Source organism: Triticum aestivum, chromosome 7A (assembly GCF_018294505.1).
Source record: "Triticum aestivum cultivar Chinese Spring chromosome 7A, IWGSC CS RefSeq v2.1, whole genome shotgun sequence".
NCBI lineage: Eukaryota > Viridiplantae > Streptophyta > Magnoliopsida > Poales > Poaceae > Triticum > Triticum aestivum.
In genome coordinates this window covers 382132242-382139219 of record NC_057812.1, presented here as the reverse complement: position 1 = coordinate 382139219, position 6978 = coordinate 382132242, and positions in this window count along the sequence as shown.

The window sequence follows — 6978 nt, the reverse complement described above, 5'->3', positions numbered from 1 at the left end:
TCCCTCGGATCCAGCCGGGAGGTGTCGTCTCTGGTTGCGTCACCTGGATCCCAAGTTCCAAGAGGGCGTACCCGGATGGTGCCGTGAAGGAGAGGTGGGAGGAATGGCGTGGCCAGTGGTGCTGGATTGAAGATGAAGACCCGCCGGAATTCTGCATGGTCCGCCGAGTGCCGCCGGTCTGCGGCAGCGATTGGAGTGATGTCGACGTCGCCGACGGGAGGCTCACTGTCGCCACCACCAGGATTCTCCGGCTCACCCGGGCTGGACTCACCCTTGAGATGATCGGGGCGGACTTCATTCGTCGCCGGATCGCCCCGTTGCACAACAAGGGGAGGCCAGCCTGGCTTTTTACGAATTCGGCTGACATTATGCGACTCCGCCCCGGCCTCGACCACAAGTTCACGGTGTTGGCGCATGCCCACTTCTGCCAGCGGCTTTTCCAGCTTGATGTGGGGCGCGATGGCGATGTCGAACGGACCGGCAAGGCCGCGAGGGCTGCCGCAAAGGTTGGAAAGGCCCTCAAGGGGCCGTTTTTCAAGCTGCCAGCGGGGGTGGTCCCGTTGTGCAACAATCCACGTCAGTCCGAGATCATCGCCATGATGCCGGACTGTAATGTGCACGGCCCTGTCCCGTGCTGGAAGGAGCCGAACGACGCGGATGTGCAGCAATTCTTTGACACCCTGATTGAGGTGTATGTCAATGCTAACGTTGAGCGGTGGCTTGTCATGGACACCACCCAGGCAGAGCTGGACTACATCGCCACTAGGGCGAGGGAGGCACAACTTGCCATGGAGGCTGGCAGCGCCAGGGGTGTGGAGGACAAGGCCACAACGGCTGCGGAGGAAGAGGAGCTCACCCGGTGGGCGGCGGCCTCCGGGGAGGTCAGCAGCGCCGACACTGGAGTTTCGCTCGTCGAAGACGCGGCCGACGAGTCGTCGTCGGAGGAGGACGTGGCGGCGGGCTCGACGCCAACCAGGGGAAGAGGGTGAATCCTGCGGCGGGCTGGCTCCGGCGAGCCGGTCCGGCCCGGCAGGGCTACGCGACCTCAATTGACCCTAGAGGGGTCTGTGCGTCACACAAGGGCCACGGCAGCCAAGAGGCTGACGAAGGCCACTAAGAAGAAGAAGACAACAGCCCCTTCCTCATCTGGCGCGCACAAACCCCGCCGTCTTCGCCTCCTCCGGCAGATGTCGACTCGGATGTTGATGCGGAGGTCACTTTTGATCTCGGGCCTCTCAGCCCGAAGAGGAAAAGGAAAGTGGTGGAGGAAGAGGAGATAGATGACGAGTAAGTACTCTGTTCCTTACTTCCATTTCCGTTGCTCTGAATTAAGTCACTCATCTTGATCCGTTTTTGCTTTTGCAGGGATGCAGAGACGTTGGCCCAAAGGGTGAAGAGGGCCAAAGCCTTGGCGGGCGTCCAGCCCCCGACCAGTGCTTCAGAGTCGCCACTGGTGGTGCTAAGCAGCCCGGACAGTAGCCCCCAGCACAGCCCCCAGCGTAAGTTCGTCACCCTCCTCTTATCGACATGTGGTAGGTGTTAGATGCTATGGTGTTGACCTTGTCGGGTTTGCAGGAGGGGAGCGGCAGCAGGAGGAGCCTCAGAGGGCTACCCCCAACACACCACCCCCATCGACTACGCCGCCACGAGGGGCATCCCCGACAAGGGCATCAAGCACGGAGCCCACACCCATGGAGGAAGAGGGGAACTTGGGCGCTGGTGACTCTGCCACGGTGCTGAATGCTGGCGGGGAGGGGACTTCTGCTTCACAGCCTGGCACTGGTGAGTGGCCTGTCCTCCGTCTCTGTTTTTCCCTTATTCTTTTTCTTGGCTTCAATGCTCCCATTACTACCCAGGCCCTCCTTCAATAGGTATGGAGGACGTGGATACTGTTGTTGGGAACATTGCTGAGGAGGCCGCCAGGGATGCTGACGAGGTCACCAAGGATGCTGCCGAGGACACCGCTGCGGGGGCCGTCAAGGCGACTAGCGAGGCTTCTGCCGAGGGCGCCAATGGTGGGCCTGCCGGGGAAGCCGGCAAGGCCACTGCCGAGGAAGAGGTGGTTGATGATCAGCCTCCCTCCTCCTCAACCTCGGGCCCCGGCAGATATCTGAAGGTGGGCGACGATCTTTTCGTCCATCTCCCAGGGGCGTCAAGTTCCCGGGCGCCCGCCGAAGCGGAAGTCTTTGACGGCGAGGTGCTTGCCGCCACCAGGCTCGAGGTTGTCGACGAGCCGGACATTGGCGGTGATGGTTCTCCAGAAGAGCAGCTTTTCCGCGCTATGGGGGCCAACTTCCGAAAACTCCAGGCGCTCTACCGTGTCCGTCTGGACAAGGTTAAGTCCAGGACGGCAACGATGGACCAGGCGGAGGTGGATTTCAAGGCGCGCGTTGCTAAGACGCGGACCTGGTTCCACCAGACTCGCAAGGAGCAGAGGGCCTTTCAGGAGGAATTGGCCAAGCGTAATGTCGAGCTCACCATGAAGATGGCTGACGTCGAGAAGGCCCAGAAAAGGCAGCGAACTTGGCTGCCGCGACCGAGGCCGTCCGGAACCAGCATCAAGCCGCACTAGATTCCCAGGAAGAGGACGTCACAGTGCGTGAGGCGAAGCTTGCCGCAGCGCTCCGTGGCAAGGATGAGGAGCTCGAGGCCCTTGTCGTGCGGCGGACTCGCGAGCTGGAGCAGAGGCACAAGGAGGCACTCGATGCCCAGGCTCTGGCCCATGCCGGCAAAGTAAGGGAGTTGGAGGTGGAGCAGGACGAGCTGAAGGAGCAGGCCCTCAAGCTGTCCAACGAGAAGAGCACACTCAACAGCGCCTTGGTGGAGGCGCAATGAGCGGTCATCAGCACGGCTGGGGAGCTCTCCGAAGCGCAAAACTCCGTCAGAGATCTCAAGCTGAAGCTGGAGGATCTCGAGAAGATGTTGTCAGAGAGCAGGGCTTGGGAGGAGACCTTGACCAGGAGTTTGGAGGAGGAGAAGCAGCTGCGGGTGAACGAGGCCGCCTCCCACCAGGAATATGTGGCGGGCGAGAACAAATGGATCAGCCGTCTGGAGGACATCGCCGGCAGGGTCACCTCGCAGTTGGCCACCATGGGGATGCCAAACGTGAGGTACTCCCCTGAGCGCAGTGGGACCATCAACACCAAGCTGACCCTATTCTTCGAGGGCGTCCTTGGAGCCTTGGCTTATCTTCACTCCAACCGAGCGGCCACGTTGGCCGGGGGAGCCCGGCGACTTTGCCGGGGGGTCATGTAACGCCCTCGATGCGGCTATATCTCCTACGTGTCGAAGCACGACTTAGAGGCATAACCGCATTGAAAGCAATGTCGCAAGTAAGGCATTCTTCACAACAACCCATGTAAATAGATAATAAAAGGGGAAGGTACATAGTTAGCTTACATTCGCCACGTCAAACAAAGTACATAAATAGCATTACATCATCCAATCACTCATGGCCCGACTACGGTTCCAAAATAAAAGATCAACCCAACATGCGACACGGTCCCGATCGCCCCAACTGGGCACCACTACTGATCATCAGGGAAAGACACATAGTAACAGCGTGAGTCCTCGTCGAACTCCCACTTGAGCTCCAGCGCATCATCTAGAGCGGAGTCATCAGGCCCTGCACCTGGTTTGGAAGTAATCTGTGAGCCACAGGGACTCAGCAATCTCGCACCCTCGCGATCAAGACTATTTAAGCTTATAGGTAAGGCAAGGTAAATATGTGGAGCTGCAGCAAGCGACTAGCATATATGGTGGCTAACCTGTTCAATAAAGAGAGCGAGAAGAGGAGGCAAAGCACGAACGAAGAACTAGAGAACGAACTATGGCAAACATTAATCCAACACCGTGTTCACTTCCTGGACTCTTCCGAGAAGAGACCATCACGGTAACGCACATAGTTGATTCATTTTAATTAAGTTAAGGTTCAAGTTATATACAACCGGACATTAACAAATTCCCATCTGCCCATAACCGCGGGCACGGCTTTCAAAAGTTCAAATCCCTGCAGGGGAGTCCCAACTTAGCCCATGACAAGCTCTCACGGTCAACGAAGGATATACCTTCTAGCGGGAAGACCCGATCAGACTCGGTATCCCGGTTCTACAAGACACTTCGACAAGTTAAAACAAATTCAGCAACACCGCCCGAATGTGCCGACAAATCCCGATAGGAGCTGCACATATCTCGTTCTCAGGGCACACTCAGATGAGACTAGCTAGGAGTAAAACCAAACCTCAAGTTGCCCCGAGGTGGCCCCGCAGGCAGCTCAGTCGGACCAACACTCAAAGGAGCACTGGCCCAGGGGGGGTTTAAATAAGATGACCCTTGGGCTCCGGAAACCCAAGGGAAAAAGAGGCTAGGTGGCAAATGGTAAAACCAAGGTTGGGCATTGCTGGAAGAGTTCTATTCAAGGCGATTTGTCAAGGGGTTCCCATTATCACCCAACCGCGTAAGGAACGCAAAATCCGGGAACATAACACCGATATGACGGAAACTAGGGCGGCAAGAGTGGAACAAAACACTAGGAAAGAGGCTGAGCCTTCCACCCTTTTGCCAAGTATATAGATGCATTAAGATAACAAGATAATATAATGATATCCCAACAAGTAAACAATGTTCCAACAAGGAACGATCTCCAATCTTCACCTGCAACTAGCAACACTATAAGAGGGGCTGAGGAAAGCGGTAACATAGCCAATCAATGGTTTGCTAGGACATGGTGGGTTAGAGGTTTGACATGGCAATTTGGGAGGCATGATAAGCAAGCTATAGGCATCGTAGCATATGCATAGCAAAAGAGCGAGCATCTAGCAAAGCAAAGATAGATGTGATTTCGAGGGTATGATCATCTTGCCTGCAAAGTTGTCAGAGTTGACTGGATCCTCGAAAGCAAACTCAACGGGCTCCTCGTTAGCGAACTCGTCTCCCGGCTCTACCCAAACAAGACAAACAAGCAAGAGGAACACAATCAACCACGTGCAAAGCTCAAACAACATGATGCAAACATGGTATGCTATGCGGGATGCGGTATGTGATGCATATGCAAGATTTGATAAGGAATGAAGGAACCTGGCCTCAACTTGGAAAACCAAGTGTGCCACTAGAAAGGTGAGGTGATTTCGGTTGAAATCAATATAAAGATCACCGGAATCGGATACACGGTTAGGAAATGGCAAGCAATTCAAATATGGCAATGGTCTGCGATAAACAGCAAGTAGCCATCTAAATGCAACAAGTTAATTATGATACAGCACACAAACAATGCAAAAAAATACATGGATGGGATCCATTCATGATGCTTAACAAAAGATGAACACTAAGCTACAGCCAATTCATCCATTAACAGGTTCAAACAAGCATGGAAAAAGTGTAATTGATAAACGGGTTTCAGACTTTGTGAAATTAACACAAGCCTGGAATTTCAGATCAGGTAGCACACTTTGGAGCAAGAAAACTATATGCTACAGGAACTTAACATGGCAAAGCAAGGCATGGCATGGAGCTACTCAAATAGCTTAACAAAAGTCCCTTAGTGACCTTGAGCCAAAAGGGATCAGAAAATACAATTGCAAGCATGTGAACATGGAAAAAACATAATCAGATCTCAGACTTAGAGAAAAACTGGAGCATGCAAATCAGATTAATCAAGTAGGCATGTTTACGAGCTCGATGCACTCACTACAGAGCAAGGCATGACAAACTAAGCATACACCCATCAAGAATACATATTATATAAGCTAGACATGGCAAGAACAATAACATAGCATGCACGGATCAACACAACATCCTCGGCAAAATCGCTAACAAGTAGACAATCTGCCCAGATTCACGAAATAGCAAAAGTAGAGCTCGATTGACTCAAGCTAGGCTGCTCCATAATGCAAACAAAGGCATGGATGGATAGATCACCACAAGATTAACAAATCATCCTTACTGATCATCCTCAAAAGAGGCACGGATCACTAGGAAACAACATGAACATATGGCATATTGATAAAAACAGATCAAGGACTTAGTGAAATTGCTAAGTCCCTGAAATCAGCATTAACGAATGCATCACTTTGCAAGCTTGTGCTAGTCACCACACACATCAAAAAATACATGGATAGCACCTCTGTAAAGATGACAAAGCATATAACAAAACTCATGTAGAGCTCAGGGGCATATCATGCACACAATAATCATGGCAAAAATGACAAAAGCTATTTGGTGCAGTAGATCTGACAATTAACTCAAATAGCACTCTTCCAACAGCATTTCGGGCATCAAGATGATCTCAAATGAAAATGATGTAATGAGATGAAATGATATATTCGCTGAGACGAACATTTTGATATGCTACATGCCCAAAACGGATCTACGGATGCAAAGTTATGGCACGATGAACATAGCAAAATAATTAGGTTTAGGGACGAGAAAGTCAACCGAGGAGATATTTTCCAGATCTAGATCCGGTGCGGCACGCTTTTCGAGGATCGCCGGAGTCGAAGCTCGAGGTCGCCGGAGTGGTGGCCGAACGACAAGGGAGGACGGAGAGGTGCCGGACCGGCGAGGCGGCGGCCGGAGCGAGCAGGCGCGGCCCTCGGCGGGGTCGACGAGGATGGAGTCGGCGGCCGGGGCGGCGCTGGTGGCCGGACCTCGCACGGCCTCCGAGGCGTGCGGTGGGGCTGGCTGGCTCGGTCGCAGCGGAGGATGGCGGCGGCGGGCGAGGCGCGTGCGGCAGAGCGGCGAGGGAGCGGGCGGGGCCTGCCGGGCCCGCGGGCCGGGGGCGCGGACCGGGTACGGGCGTCCGAGTGGTCGGCCGGAATGTCCGTCTGGCGCGTCCGGCGGCGGCGGAGGTGGATCTAGGGTTTTCGGGGAAGAAGAACGTGGATTTCGGAGAGGGGCTATATATAGGCATAGGAGGAGCTAGGAAGTGTCCAAATGAGGTGCGGTTTTCGGCCACGCGATCGTGATCCAACGCTCTAGATG